This window comes from Beta vulgaris, chromosome 2, assembly GCF_026745355.1.
Source record: "Beta vulgaris subsp. vulgaris cultivar EL10 chromosome 2, EL10.2, whole genome shotgun sequence".
In the NCBI taxonomy this organism is placed as follows: Eukaryota; Viridiplantae; Streptophyta; class Magnoliopsida; order Caryophyllales; family Amaranthaceae; genus Beta; species Beta vulgaris.
Window position 1 is genome coordinate 3,118,023 of NC_079203.1, and position 15,076 is coordinate 3,133,098.

At 36.8% G+C, this 15,076-nt stretch overlaps 1 long non-coding RNA gene across 1 annotated transcript; it reads right to left on the bottom strand.

Annotated features, from left to right (window-relative positions):
- Positions 1–10,343: 10,343 nt before the first annotated feature.
- Positions 10,344–11,447, bottom strand: LOC125495103 (uncharacterized). The gene is made up of 2 exons (XR_007271790.2): positions 10,728–11,447; positions 10,344–10,643 (listed from the first exon to the last, which is right to left on the bottom strand). It is a non-coding gene; the product is annotated as an uncharacterized LOC125495103 (long non-coding RNA).
- Between the last annotated feature and the right edge of the window lie 3,629 nt (positions 11,448–15,076).

Consider the following 15,076-nt stretch of genomic DNA (forward strand, 5'->3'; position numbering starts at 1 on the left):
TGCATTTTCATTGCATTCAAAAATTTCATAATGGTGATAGCCTCGACTCAGAACGGGGTATCCCCCCACTAGGTGGGCGACCTTTTCATAGTGCTTAAGCACACCCCAAAAAGAGGAGTCCATCCCCATTAACAAAGATTACAACATTAGTTTCCAATATAAGGAGTTTACAACATGATAAAGACTGACAAAAGATCCTACTAGCCACTTAAGATGCCTGAGAAATGCCCGTAATCTGAGCTCAGGGCTGTATGATGCCGCGCATGAATCACAACAAGCTGTAGAATGAGGCTACTGGATCCATGCAAGGAATTCGTCCCTTCGACTTAGGCCTTGTTTAGCCATAGAATCAGCTACGAAATTTGATCTTCGCCCCTTGTATTTGATCTCGATAGATCCATTGTATATCAGTCCCCTGATGAAGTTTAGAATAAAGTTCAAATTCCACGGTCCCCCAGCGCGGTCATTGCACCATTTAACGACGTTAGCCGAGTCAGATTCGATGCATAATTTCGAGTTTGAGATGCGGCTACTATTCATATTGATTTTTATAGCTCGGTGGATAGCAAGCACCTCAGCCCAATTAATTTCCATAAAAGGAATTGGAGAAGAGAAGAGGCAGATAAAAGAACCATGACTATTACGAAGAACACCTCCTATGGCAGCTTTGGAATGAAATGCATCCATTGAAGCATCTACATTCCACTTAAGAGTATCGCTAGGAGGAGGGGACCAAAGATTCAAGCTTGCGAGCTGAGCATCGGGTAGTGGTACACTAATTGGGGGAGACCATGAAAGGCATGTTGGATTTCGAAGAATCTCATCCGAGCTATATGGAAAAGGGTCCCCCCACCCTTTAATCCACCAAGATAGTCTTAGAAGAATAAGGTCTTGCAATTGTCGGAGAGAGCATGATGATTTTTCAAAGGTCCTTGCATTGCGTTCTTTCCATAATGACCACAAGATGATGAAGAATCCAACTGTCCATACTTTTTTAAAGAAAGCCCCTTTGCATGGAAATATCCATTGATCGAAGGCGTGCCTTAAAGAGGAGGAGACAACCCATTCAATTCCCCAAAGATGAAACCACCACGTCCATAATTTCCAGGAAAGATCACAGTGTAGAAACAGATGGTTATGGCATTCTTCGAAGAATCCACAAAAAATACACATTGACTCATCCACGTGAATAATGCCCAGCATGGCAAGTTTCTTTTTTGTATTTAACTTGCCAAGGATAGCGAACCAGACAAAGATTTCTATTCGATATGGCACAAGACCACGCCATAATCCTTTGACTGCATCAAATTGATGTGGGTGCTGGGCTTTTGCGAGTTCATGGGTGCAAGATTTCACTGAAAAAATGCCAGATTTATTCGGTTTCCATATGAGGCTGTCTTCGCCATTTGCAAGCGGAACTACCCTTCCAAGAATGAGATTTAATGTCTCTCGTTCTTGAAGGTCACGAGGCCTTAAACCTCTCTTCCAGTTGAGACTCCACTGCCAAGAGCGCCCATCCCAGAACCCACAGGCAGCCACTAACGCATCTGGGTATTGGCTAAGAAGGAATAGACGTGGACATACCTGTTTAAGAGGGGCCTCTCCAACCCACAAGTCGTGCCAGAAAAGTGTGTTGCAGCCATCACCAATCTGCTTCCTTACCATATTTGTCGTAAAGGTTTTAGCAGTGTCATGATTAAAGATTGTGTTGCATATGAGTTTCCAAGGTCCACCATACCTAGGAGGAGCAATGCTGTGGATGGAGAGTGAAGGATCATAACCATACTTATGCTTAATTACTTCATGCCAAAGAGAGTTGGGCTCATGGAAAAAACGCCAAACCCATTTGAACAATAATGCTACATTCTTTAGCTGCAAATTCCCAAAATTCAATCCACCAAGATGTTTTGGGAGTTCGAGGGACTTCCAAGCAAGAAGAGGAACCACATTTCTTTCAGAGTTCCCTCCCCAAAAAAAATTCCTTTGGAGTTTTATTATTTTTTCTACAACTCCTTTTGGGATGGGAAAAATAGACATGTAATAAAGCGGTAGATTCGAATGTGATGCCTTAATCAAAGTTGCACGCCCACCCATTGAAAGAGTATTACTTTTCCACAATGCTAGCTTCTTCTCCATTCTAGCAATTATAGGATCCCACAGGTTTAGTCGTGTTGTCGAACCGCCTATTGGAAGGCCTAGGTAAGAGAATGGCAGTGAGCCGATTTTACAGTGTAGACTGTCAGCCGTACTTTGCAACCATGATGGAGAGACATTGATACCAATCAGCGAGCTTTTGTGAAAGTTTGTTTGAAGCCCAGAAGCAAGTTGGAAAGCAACTAAAGCCATTTTAATGTTCTGCAGATATTCCAGTTTAGGGGAACAAAAAATAATAGTGTCATCTGCGTACTGCAGATGTGATATTTTTAGACCACCTTGACCAATTTCAATGCCTTCCCATAGGGAGAGTGTGGAAGCTTTTTGGATGATTAGATTTAAGGGCTCCACAATAAGATCAAAGAGAAAAGGTGATAGGGGATCACCTTGTCTAAGGCCCCGTTGTAGCTTAAAAGGACGTGACGGGGAGCCATTAATGAGGATGGAAGCAGATGCCGTCGTCACACAAGTTTTGATCCATTCACGCCATTGAGAGGGGAAACACATTTTTTCTAGCGTCCACTCCAAAAAATTCCATGAGACACTGTCGAAAGCTTTGTGAAAGTCCAACTTCAGGATAGTGGCCTTCTTTTTGTTGCGTTTACATGATTCAATTAGCTCGCTTGCAATAAGGGCCCCGTCAAGTATCTGCCTTCCCTTTATGAATGAGGATTGTTGGGGACCAATTAGAGAAGGCATCACCTTTTGTAATCTTCTGGCCAGCAGTTTGGCAATTACCTTGTACACACAGCCAACCATACTGATAGGTCTATAGTCCTTGAAGCCCTGCGGTGAGTCTGTTTTAGGAATTAATGCTATAAAAGCGTTGTTGCAGCCACGGGGAAGGCGAGCGTTAAGTTGGAAGTCTGCAACAATATCATAGAAATCCCATTTGATGACTTCCCAAGCACTCTTTACAAATTTGAAATTGAACCCATCCGGGCCCGGAGCTTTGGAACTGTCGCAAGATGCCACGGCACTATCAATCTCCTCGTGTGTGAAGGGAGATATGAGAGCTTCAGCTTGTGAGGAATCAATTTGCTTGAAGTCAAGATTATCAAAAGTGGGCCTCTCCAGGTGCTCTTCTTTAAAGATTTTAGAGAAGAATGATACAGCCTCCTTTTTTAGTTCATCAGGGGAATCAATGAGGCCACCTTCAGGGTCAACAAGTTCAATATTATTTTTACGCCGCCTTATGGAAGCCATTGTATGAAAGTATCGCGTATTCTTGTCCCCTTCACGGAGCCATTTAGCTCTTGAATTTTGTGCCCAATATGCTTCCTTGCGCCTGTACCATTGCCATAGCTCCAGCTGTGCAGCCTTTCTATCATTAATTTCCTGAGTGTCAAGCATTCTGTCATTTGCAGATTGGTCATACTCATGGATTTTATCCTCAAGCTTAGAGATATTTTTGTCTATGTTGCCAAATTCTGAACGATTCCATGCTTTCAAAATGAGCTTGACGGATTTTAATTTATCCACCAGAGATGATGATTGGGATTGAGCCCATGCCTCCTTAATTGTTTTTAGGCAACCTGGATGAGTGAGCCAACAATTGATGAACCGGAAAGGGCGGGGACCCCCATTCTTATTTACTGATTGCACAAGTAAAGGGCAGTGATCTGAGAGGGATCGTTTAAGAATCGAAGCCTTTAGTGAAGGGTATGAGGAGATCCATTGCCATGTCACAAATATGCGGTCCAACTTACTCTTGGATTGTCCCCTAAACCATGTGTATTTTCCATTTGAGATAGGTATCTCCAGCAGTTGCAAGTTCTGTATGAATTGATTGAAATCATCCGAACCGGATTGAGATATGAGATGACTGCCCCTATCATCTGGTTGTAAAATTTCATTAAAGTCCCCAATTATCAAACAGGGAACATTGAGAGATGAGCAAAGCCGAGACAAATCTTCCCAAATCTGGGCTCTAGCCTCCATATGACAGGAATTATATAAGTTGATAATACATCAAGTGAGGTTAATGGATGGGATACAACCTGATAGAGCAATCCAGTTTTTATCGCAATTAACCGAGTCAAAAGAGAAGAAGTTTTTATTCCATATTGAAATTAATCCTCCAGAGCTTCCATGAGACGGGCATGAGAACCATTCAAAATTATCATCCTTCCATAGCGAGTTAAGGATGCGAGGATTAAACTCCTCTAATTTGGTTTCTTGGATGAAAATCATGTCAGGGATATGTTGATTGATCAGTTTTCGGAGCGCACTTCTTTTTATTTTTGCGCCAAATCCACGAATATTCCAAGACAAGAGAATCATTAAACTGATTGTATATGAGAGGGTGGAGTAATTCAAACCTGACTTGCAGACCAATTAGACTTCTGGGTCCTAAGGATCTCCACAATTCTGCTGTGCAAGGTTGACATGGGACCATCGAAGCTGATACCAAACTTTTTCGCCAGTTCAATAATGGCATTAGCGGATGAGTTTTCAAAATCCTGGTTGCGATTTGGGTTTTCTTTGGTTTGAGCTTCGTTCTTTTGGGAGATGGGAGGTTTGGATTTTCTCTTTTGGGCTCTTTTTGCTCTTTTTAGCACGTGGGCCTGTTTGATAGGAGCAGGGATTTCAGACTCAAATCCTGGAGGGAATAGTGGGCCAGAGAGAGAGGAATTTGATGTGTTTGAGGGAGTGGGCCTGATGAGTGCCTTGAAGCGATTGGTGAGAGGAATATTGGGACCAGATTGGGAGGCTGGGGAATTTAAGGTTGTTTTGAGTGGTGAGTGGCCCATAACAGATAATCCTGGCCCAGGTGAAGTGTGCTTTAGTGGGGAGAGAGTGATTGAGCATGTGAATACCTTTGTGTTATTTAATGTTTCCTTGGTAGGAGAGAAATCATTGAATAACGTGTGCTCATTATTGGCAGGACTTTCAAGGACATCATGTCTATTGGGACTGACAGATTTCCTAGGAGATTCAGCCAAGGCAGACGAAGAGATAGGGGAGTTCTCTGCATTCCCAGGATTGACAGGTGTTGAGACTCCATTACTGTGTGCGGATTTTCCCAGGGACTCTTCAGAGCTTACATTTGATGGTGAAGGCTGGGGACTTTTGGCAATGATTGACCTTTGATAAACTGACATGTCTTCAGAGACAAAAATTTTTGACTGCGCCTCGTCAATGTTAATCAACATTTTACAATTGATAAAGAATAGGCAGTCAGTGATGAGACTGATTCTGGCACAATCAAAATTTGAGTATTCTACTGAGGTGACCTTTCCAAAGACGCACCCAATATTATAGAAGTTTTGATAGCACCATCCAGCAAGTGGGACACCATATATTCGGATCCATGTTTCCCTCCAAATTGAGGAAGTGGCAGTGTTCACATTCCTGATGGCAGAGAACCATCTTTCCAGATATTGACTTTCAAACATTTCCTTCTTATCCTCAAAAGATTCAAAAATGAGAAGGTGTAAAGCCCCTCCCAGTGGCTTGATTTTCATACAAGTAACATTCTCAGCCAAAATTTGGTCAAGTATCTGGTTCGAAGAGAGATGGGATGATGCCACAGCAATCATACTTCTTCCAAATAGTTCTTCATTTTCACTACTTCTAACTCCGTTCATCATTATCATTTCTTCTTCTTCGTGCTTCTGGACCTGTAATTCATCTCTGATTCTTTCAACATCATGCCCTAAGACTCTGGAGCTCATTTTTCTCGCCTTTGTGGGAACGAAGTGGAAACATTCAGGTTGGGGGTCAGGTTCTTGGGGAGGGGTGAGGTGGGGCATCTTTCGCATATTTGGGTTGATGTGAATGAGGTTTGGGTTGCTGATTTTGGAGTAGGGGATATCTTTACTGGGATGGGTGTTGGTAACTTCTCTGTAAGAGCGATGGTCCCTGATAGAGCCAAAATAACTCCTCTTCCTTGGATGGGGGGTGAAGGTAGGTTTTGGTTTAGGTGCAGGCTGAGATGGCACAGAAGGTTTTATCATGTTCCCCCAATCGCGTTTTGCAATGAGGACTCGGAGATGGTGGGTTCCAACTTTTCTGCCGTTTTCGTGGCGGATTGCTTCCAACATGGAATCTCGACTGGAGAATTGGACGAAGGCATATCTCAGTTTGCGTTTGGGTCTAAGTTTTTGTGGGATGAAAAGGTTTGTTATGTTTCCATAACCTGCAAAAATTTTCCTCATGTCAGAGATGGAGGTGTTGAGGGGAAGATTGTCCACGAAACATGTCTTGGATGAAAGCAATGGTTTGGATCTTTGTTTCTTCCTCACAGTGGACCATTGGTGAAGGTTTCTCTCTCTAGGATACCCGACTCCCTCTCTCTCTAGGTTTCTCTCCATTTTTCTTGATAATCTTCTATGGCTAATAGTTTTTTTCATTTCAGGGTTTTTGTCGCAACGTTTCTGGGAGTTTTTGAGAGAGAAGAGAGGATGAGAGAGAAGGAGGAAAGGGAGGAGGGACGTGAGAGAAGGAGGAAAAGGGATGAGGGACGTGAGAGAGGAGAGAGAATGAGAGATAATATATTTGACGAAGCCCGCGAACTTTTTTATTTCAATTTTTTTAAGAAGGGCTGCGCTTTTTTCAAAAGCGCAGCCCTACATAACAGAAGGGCTGCGCTTTTTTCAAAAGCGCAGCCCTACATAACAGAAGGGCTGTGCTTTTTTAAAAAGCGCAACCCTTCACTTAGTAGGGCTGCGCTTTTAGGAAAAGCGCAACCTTTCTTACCTACACGCAGCCCTACTAAGTGAAGGGCTGCACTTTTCTTCAAAAGCGCAACCCTTCTGCTATGTAGGGCTGCGCTTTTTTTAAAAAAAGCGCAGCCCTTCACTAGTAGGGCTGCAGTTTTAGGAAAAGCGCAACCCTTCTTGCGCAACCCTTTCTTTTCTTTTCCCTAGTGGTTGTTCTTAATTAATTATTAATATTGGTAATTATTATTAATCTTGTTGTTATCATTATAAATGTCATTGTTATTATTATTTTAAGTTATTTTGTTGTTATTAAATAATAGAAATTAAAAGCCACGTGTTAAGAACATAAGATTGATGTAAAAATAAGAAATATATAAAATGTGATAGCTCAAATTCATGACAACGAAATGTATATCTTGTTTTATTTTATATGAAAAAAAAGAGTTGAGTCTGCCGACTTCTCAAGTGTGAAACATTTTCTTTAAGGGAAAGTGTGAAACATTGTATAAGTGCTCTTATAAATTAATGACTTGGGTTATATAATTATTTTTAGTAATAATTATTATTGTTATGATTATAATTATTGTTGTTGTTATTATAATAATGATAATAATAATAATTATTATTATTAATAAAAGTTGTGTAAAAGTTGTAATAGAAATAAAATGATAATAATAGTAATACTATAAATAAGATCTTATAATGTATTGCATAATAATGAATTACTCCCTCCGTTTCCTAAAGATCTTCCCTCTTTCCGTTTAAGGGTGTTTCCAAAAGATCTTCCCTCTTTTGCTTTATTCCTTATTTGGCAAAACAAATTTCCTTATTTACCCTCTCATATCACTATCATATGGTCCACCATTACATTATTAATTCAATTTTACTCCCTTTCTCTCTCCTACTTTAACCCCTTTTATATTTGTTTATTTATCTTAACCCCTTTCTCTCTCCTACTTTACTCACACCATGCCCCACACAACTTGCTTTTCCTTGGTATCTGTAGGAACAGTAAGTGGGAAGATCTTTAGGAAACGGAGGGAGTACAAAACATTAATATAATAGTAATAATATATTTTATAAAAGATAAGATCATGTAAATCAGACCAGATCAGTTCAGATCAGATCAGATCAGAAAAAATAAGTTCAGATCAGATCAGATAAGTTCAGATCAGAAAATTTCAGGTGAACTAAACATAGCCTTGATCTACACATTTACACATTTCACGCATGTCAACGCAAAATTTTGAGGACATATATCTTTAGTTTTGTATTTGTAAACATTATAAAAAGTACATGTTAATAAAAGACATGTTATGATGAATCTAACAAGATCGCACATGACTATATTTTCATCCGCGTATAAATCACAACCCGATCCGATTGGGCTGGATGTCGTTTATGCGGTTTTCATTCCAAAAACGCGTTTTTCCAAGGAGGAGTATAAATAGATGCCCTAATACGTCATTAATTGTATCCTACATCATTATTCACATATTAGAGAGAGAGAAAGCTATAAAGAGAGTTCTTGAGCGCTTTTGTAATCTTTCTTGAACGTTCATCGATTCCTAGTGCATATTTGTGGTTTTTCTCCCAGTTCTTGGGTTTTCACGTAAAAGTTCTTGTGTGTTCTTTCTTGCTTTGTTATTTGTTGTTCTAGTATTGTTTGCTATTATTTCTAGATTGATAGTCAAAGTGAAATTTGTGAATAGTGTAAAATATCAAAGTGTAACAATTAAAATGAAACGAAGAGAGTACTTATTTCAGATCATATCAAACCAGATCAGAAAAATAAGTTCAGATCAAATCAGAAAAATAAATTCAGATCAGATCAGATAAGTTCAGATTATGCTTATATTATCATTATTATTATTGTTGTTGTTGTTATATATATTATTATTACTAGTAGAAAACAGACGATTTGTGTCTCACCATCTGTTTCGCACGACATGATAAACGTTGCAGAAGACCTATTTGCGTCGCATGCAACAGGGAATCGACGCATAAGACGAACTATGTGCGTTGTATTTAACTAGCGTGCGATGCAAAACATCTATGTGCGTCGCATGAAGCCCATGGTGTGACGCACATAACAGAAGTAATCTGCGTCGCATGAAGCCCATGGTGCGACGCAGATTACAAGCCCAACCCAACCCCCGTGTTTTATCTCCTCTCTCTCAAACCTAATTTCTTATTCTCTCAAACCTCATCAGCCGCTCTCTCCAAGGTTTCCTCTCTCTCTCTCCAAGGTTTCCTCCCTCTCTCTCTCTCTCTCTCCAACTCTTCTCTCTCCAAGGTCTGTCATATATAATTTTCATTTTGATTTCTCCTGCAATTTCATTCTCAAATTTGCGATTTGGAAAGCACAAACTTAAACCCCAGACCTGCAATTTTCTTCTTCAATTTCGACGAGTACGAACACAAAGAGGAGAGAGAAACGAACTTAAACAACGGGCTTTGAATTTCGTGCTCAGATTTCTCGATTTTCAGGTATTTTTAGTTCATATTTTATCTGAATTTCTTTGTTTGGCCATATTTATGTTTATTTTTGAAATTTGAAGAACGAGATTTGAAGAAGAACGGGATTTCTGTCTGTTAGATATGGTTTCTGGCGATTTGAAGAACGAGATTTGAAGAAGAACGAGATTTTTGGCGATTTTTATTTTTAAAAAAAATATATTTAGTGAAATTTCAGTCTGTTAAATCTGTTCTTTTTTTAGGTTTAGTTTTTTAATTTCGTTTTTTGTTGTATGTTAGATCTGAATATTTAATTTTTGATATTTGTTTAGATTTTTTTCGTTTCTTAATTGACGCAAGACAATTTTTTTTAAGGTTCACTTGTTTAATTATTATCACTTGTTTCTTAATATTTGTTAGATCTCGTTTCTTAATTATTATCATTTGTTTCTTAATCGACGCAAGATAGATGTTAGGTTCACTTGTTAGATCTGGTTTTTTGATATTTGTCTCGTTTTTTTTTCCTCGAATGCAGTACTAAAGCATTCATGCTTTGATATTGCGTTTTAACGTCATTTGCGTCGCACATGGCGCAAGGTGCGACGCAGATGCCTAATTTGCGTCGCACCCTGTGCTATGTGCGACGCTAATTCCCCATATATCCAGCATGTAGTTTGTAGTTTGTGGGGCTGGGAAGACCAATTTGCGTCGCACCGTATACAACGTGCGACACAAATAGCGAGCTAAAAGATCTGCGTCGTTTCCGCATACGACGCAGATCAATTATAGGTCATCTGTGGCGAGACCTTTGCCGTCGGACCCAAGTCCGATGCAAATAGGGGTCCCAGGCCCAACACAAATCGAACTTTTTCTATTAGTGAATTACTATTAATATTACGATATATTAGTACATTTAATTTGTTCAAAAGGATTATTATTGTTGTTGGTGTTGTACTTATTAATTATTGATTTTGGTAATTATTATTAATATCATTCCTATTATTGATATCAATCAAGGCAGAGCATAGAATTAGGGAAATCAAAAGCACTACAATTGAAATAACATAGTTCAGTGAAATGTAATATATAGGTCTTTACAGTACGGTGAAATAACATATCTATATAGTTTAGTGAAGTAAGCACTAAATGTTTCAACCTATTTCACTAAATTGATATATTATACTGTACATTCGTAGTACTAGATAAAAGAAGAATCAGGAATTCAGAATACCATTATTAGCTACCATAGTTCTTTTCATGCAAAAAAAAACCCAACTTTAGATAACATTTGAGACTCATATACTTACATCTTTGCCCAATTGAATCATATTATCAGCTAATCTTCGAATTTCTCAGTTGCTTAAATGCCTGTGAAAAACAAATCGACAACACAATTAGACAAAACAAAAACCCTAACAATAGAATAGAAGAGAAGATCGATCGTCGACAAACCAGCAATCGTAGCAGCAGCCACAACAACAACAACATCTGATTAAGCTTTCGTTTTCATTGATGAAGCAACCATTTGTTCCACGGCCTGGCGACTACCATCGCTTCCCCGACAATCGTCGGCCTCCTCCTAAATGCTTCTCTCGACGCCAGTGAAAAGGACAATGAAGCTGTTTATTGAGTTATTGTGTTTATGTTTGGGGCGATGTAACCCTAAGAAATAACTACTAAGTGAAGGATTGACGAGAAACTGAATAGTTAGTACGGTTTTAGATTACAAAAGAGAGGGAATCCTATTAATTTTGTTTTGTTTTTTAGGGAATTAAATTTTTTCTAAAAAAAATAGCAAAGATAACGATGTATTATGGTAAATATTATGTTAGAGAATATAAAGTTATGAATGAGGGATAAAAGATAACGCCTAATTTATAAAGGGTTAAGTCTTTTCTTTTATATTGATGATTTCCTAACTTTAGATAACGCTCCTTTTATTAAAATGTTAATTTTTATTAAAGATAACAGTTACTACAATACTTGTTATTATAGATGTGTTATCTTTTCCCTATTTTGTAGTAGTGATTGTGAACGTCATTGATGTCACTATTTCAAGCTATTTGTGTTCAAGAAGAAGAAAGTTCTTTTGGCATTTGTACGTGTTTTATTTTATATTTCTTCTAATTAACAATTTTGATATGTGATGTTCTTTTTGATGTTGTACATGTAATGAACTTGACAATAGTATATGTTGTTTATTTTTTTTAACAATATTGGCAGAATAATATAAAGTATATGTTACTAGTTTATATAGAATATGAGTAGATGGGATAATAAATGGTGTTCGTCGGCATCATGTTAATTTTTTTTAAATATCAACTTATCTTTAAAAATAAAGTTTATATAGAAGATGATAAAGATAAAAGAAGAATATTTAATAATTTTATTCAAGATCATAGGATTATATATGTTTAATTTATAGGTTTCTTTATAATAAAAAGAACAATTTATTGATATAATAAAGAACATGTCAATTGTTAGTTAAATCCAAACATGTCATCAATATAAAAATAGCATAATATTTTATTTTTTAGAATGTGTTCTTTAAATATATTTTGTATATGTTCCTTTTTTTTATTATCATTAATTATTATTTTCATTACTACCTAAATTCTTATTATAAACGGACCTTAGACATGAACAATATGTTTTTTTTACTATGAACAATATATTTTTTACCTAAAATATGTGTTTTTTTATTTTTAATTGTATGTTCATATACTAATGTGTTCTTTTTCAAAAAAATAAAATACCAGTAATAATAATAATAATAATAATAATAATAATAAATTACTATTACTATAATAATAATAATTATTTTTTTATATTATTATTATTATTATTATTATATATTATGATTAGTATTAAAAGTTGTACATAGTAATAAAATAATAGTAATAGTAATACTAATAACGAAATACAAAGTAATAATAGTAATAGTAATAATATGTTTTATAAAAGATAAGTTCAGATGAGATAAGATAAGATAAGATAAGATCAAATAAAAAAAAAGTTAAGATCAGATCAAATAAGTTCAAATCGGTAAAAATAGGTTAACTGAACATAACCCAAGTCATATATTTTATGATTAATATTGGCCTACTAATGTATGACTCTCCTTTCATCATGTAATAGGAGTTTGATTTTCACCGATTATAAGCAACACCCACATTTTATCTCCGTTCTTACAAGGGAATTCTCCTTTTAAAAAATTCAAGTCACATAACTAAATTCAAGTACTAGTGTTATTTTGTGTAGTTATTAGAACTTGTTAAGAGTTAGGCTCGACTGCTATCAACTTTGTTAATTGGTGGTGATGAGAATTTTCCTTATCTTTTCCTTTACTATAGCCTGCAACGTTGTACTAGATTGACCAACGAGAGATTTAGATAATGTCAACAACCGGGAACAAATGTTATTTTGATAATGACAAAATTAAAGAGTAATAGATCCATTTATACATAAATATGGTATTGATGAAAGAACTAATTAACAGAAATTGATTGATAATCGAGTTGATACTAAGTTTCTAAGACCAGCGATGATGGATGAGCTAGTTAGTTACTGGAATTTTTTACACGTGATGCGTGTTTGAATTTTTTTCGAAACGGAAACTCAATTTTCTTTGGCATAAGAGTCAAAATTTGAACATTAGACATATGAAGTATAACTGTTTTTTAGTTGCAAAATTTGATTGGTTTAGTTTCTGTCGCTTAGGTCTCTCACCATTATTTTTGTCTTTTTCTTTACTTTTCAAAGTTAAATTCTATGAACAAAATATAAATTTTATTGAATTTATTTGTATTTCTAATATTATAATTTTTTAGTTGATTTTTGAATTAAGTACAGTACTAACTTCTAAATTCTAAACACTATAAAAAAGTAAATAATTATTTTCCTTGTCTAACTTCTAAATTCTGATTTCACTACAAATACACCTCTATTTTTATCATGACCCACCAGTAATTGTGAATGGTTCTTGAGAATAGTGATTTGTAAGTAAATTTTTGTAAATGCTTTTGTATGTATTGACGTTCTAGGTTATTAGTTTTAGTTTGCATGTTAATTTTAAGTTTTAATGAAGTTTTCCGATTATTTGAGTGATTTGCGTGATTTTTATAACGTGATTTTCTCAATTGTATGAGTGATTTGTAAAGTTTCTTCTTTTAAGTGATTTGTGAGTGAATGTTGTAAATTAATTTTCGGTAGTTTTCTTTGAGTGTCGATTCTGATATTGACATTCCTTTGGTAATTTAGAAAAGGAAGGGGGAAAATAGGCATTTCAAAAGAGGACACCATTGCTCCCCTTCCCTTATATAATAGAGATTAAGTTATGAAGAATATTTACGAGTTTGAGTAATTAGAATTGTTGCAAGTTGTTAGGATTCTATGTGTTATGGATATTATTTATGTACGACTTTATTCTTTTACATGGTGATTTGGAGGAAGAAGTATAATATGAAAATTCCTCTTGGTTTTAAGGATGGAAATACGTAATCTGGTATGCATGATGAAAAATCGTTGTATGGTTTAAAGTAGGCGCCCAGGTGCGTGTTGATTTGGCGAAATTGGCTACTGCTCTTAAAGCCTATGGGGTCATACTGTTTTATTCTGATTATTCCTTGTTCACTTTGACCAGGAAAAAAATTCAGCTAAATGTGCTTATATATGTAGATGATATGATTATTGCAGGAAATGATCTGGAAGCTTCACTGAACTTCAAAACTTACATTGGCAAATGTTTCAAGATGAAGGTTTTGGGTGTGCTTTGAAATACTTCCTAGGCTTGGAAGTTGAAAGGGATCCTCAAGGAATATTTATTAGTCAACGAAAATATGCCTTGGATATTATTTTTGAGTCTGGACTACTTGGTGCAAAACCAGCGAATTTTCCCATGGAGCAACATCATCAGCTTGCCACAGCTGATGGTCCTTTATTAGATGATGTACAGAAATATCGTCGTTTGATGGGAAGATTGATTTAGCTTGCTGTTACTAGACTAATTTGACATATTCTGTTCATATTTTGTCACAGTTTATGCAGGCACCCAAAGTAGTGCATTGGGAGGCAACTGTGAGAGTTGTCAGATATTTGAAAAAATATCCAGGCCATGACATTTTAAAATTGTATTGAACCAATAGGAGTAGTATCCTACCTTGCTTAGGACACTGCCGAATCCTATAAATACCCCATGATCTGAGTCATAAGGTATGTTCACATATATTACCATACTCTACTTGATATATACCGGTCATTGCCCTTTACTGACTCAGGCATCGGAGGACCGTTACTCGGATCAAACCTCGAGGTTAGTTTACGTGTTCTACCTTCCAAGATAACAAACCGGCGTACGTGATTGAATGATACTGGTTCACCCCAACAATAATTATTTCATACTGGAACAATTGGCGCTAGAAGGAGGGAGAAATATATCTTTAGTCTTAAGCCACGAACACACAAGCCCACTTACCCGATGGATCCTAAGCAAGTAATTGGGATGCCGGAAACAGACGAGAACAACACCACTCTGAATGATGCACCGCCTAGGTTCAAAATTCCCCAGTCGATAGTTGGGTCTCCCAGCCACAAGCTGATAAGGGTAAGAGGGTTAAAACCTCTCAACCAAACATATTTGAAACGCTATATCACATGTTTAGCCATGAACAACTTAAGAGTGTTGTAGAAGTCATTCAAAGCATGACAGGTTAAACTCCACGGGCTGATCGTGCCAGGAAGCGTCCCCTGAATAAGCCACACAGTCCCGTCAAGAAGATTCGATCTCTCCTAAGTGGCAGTCA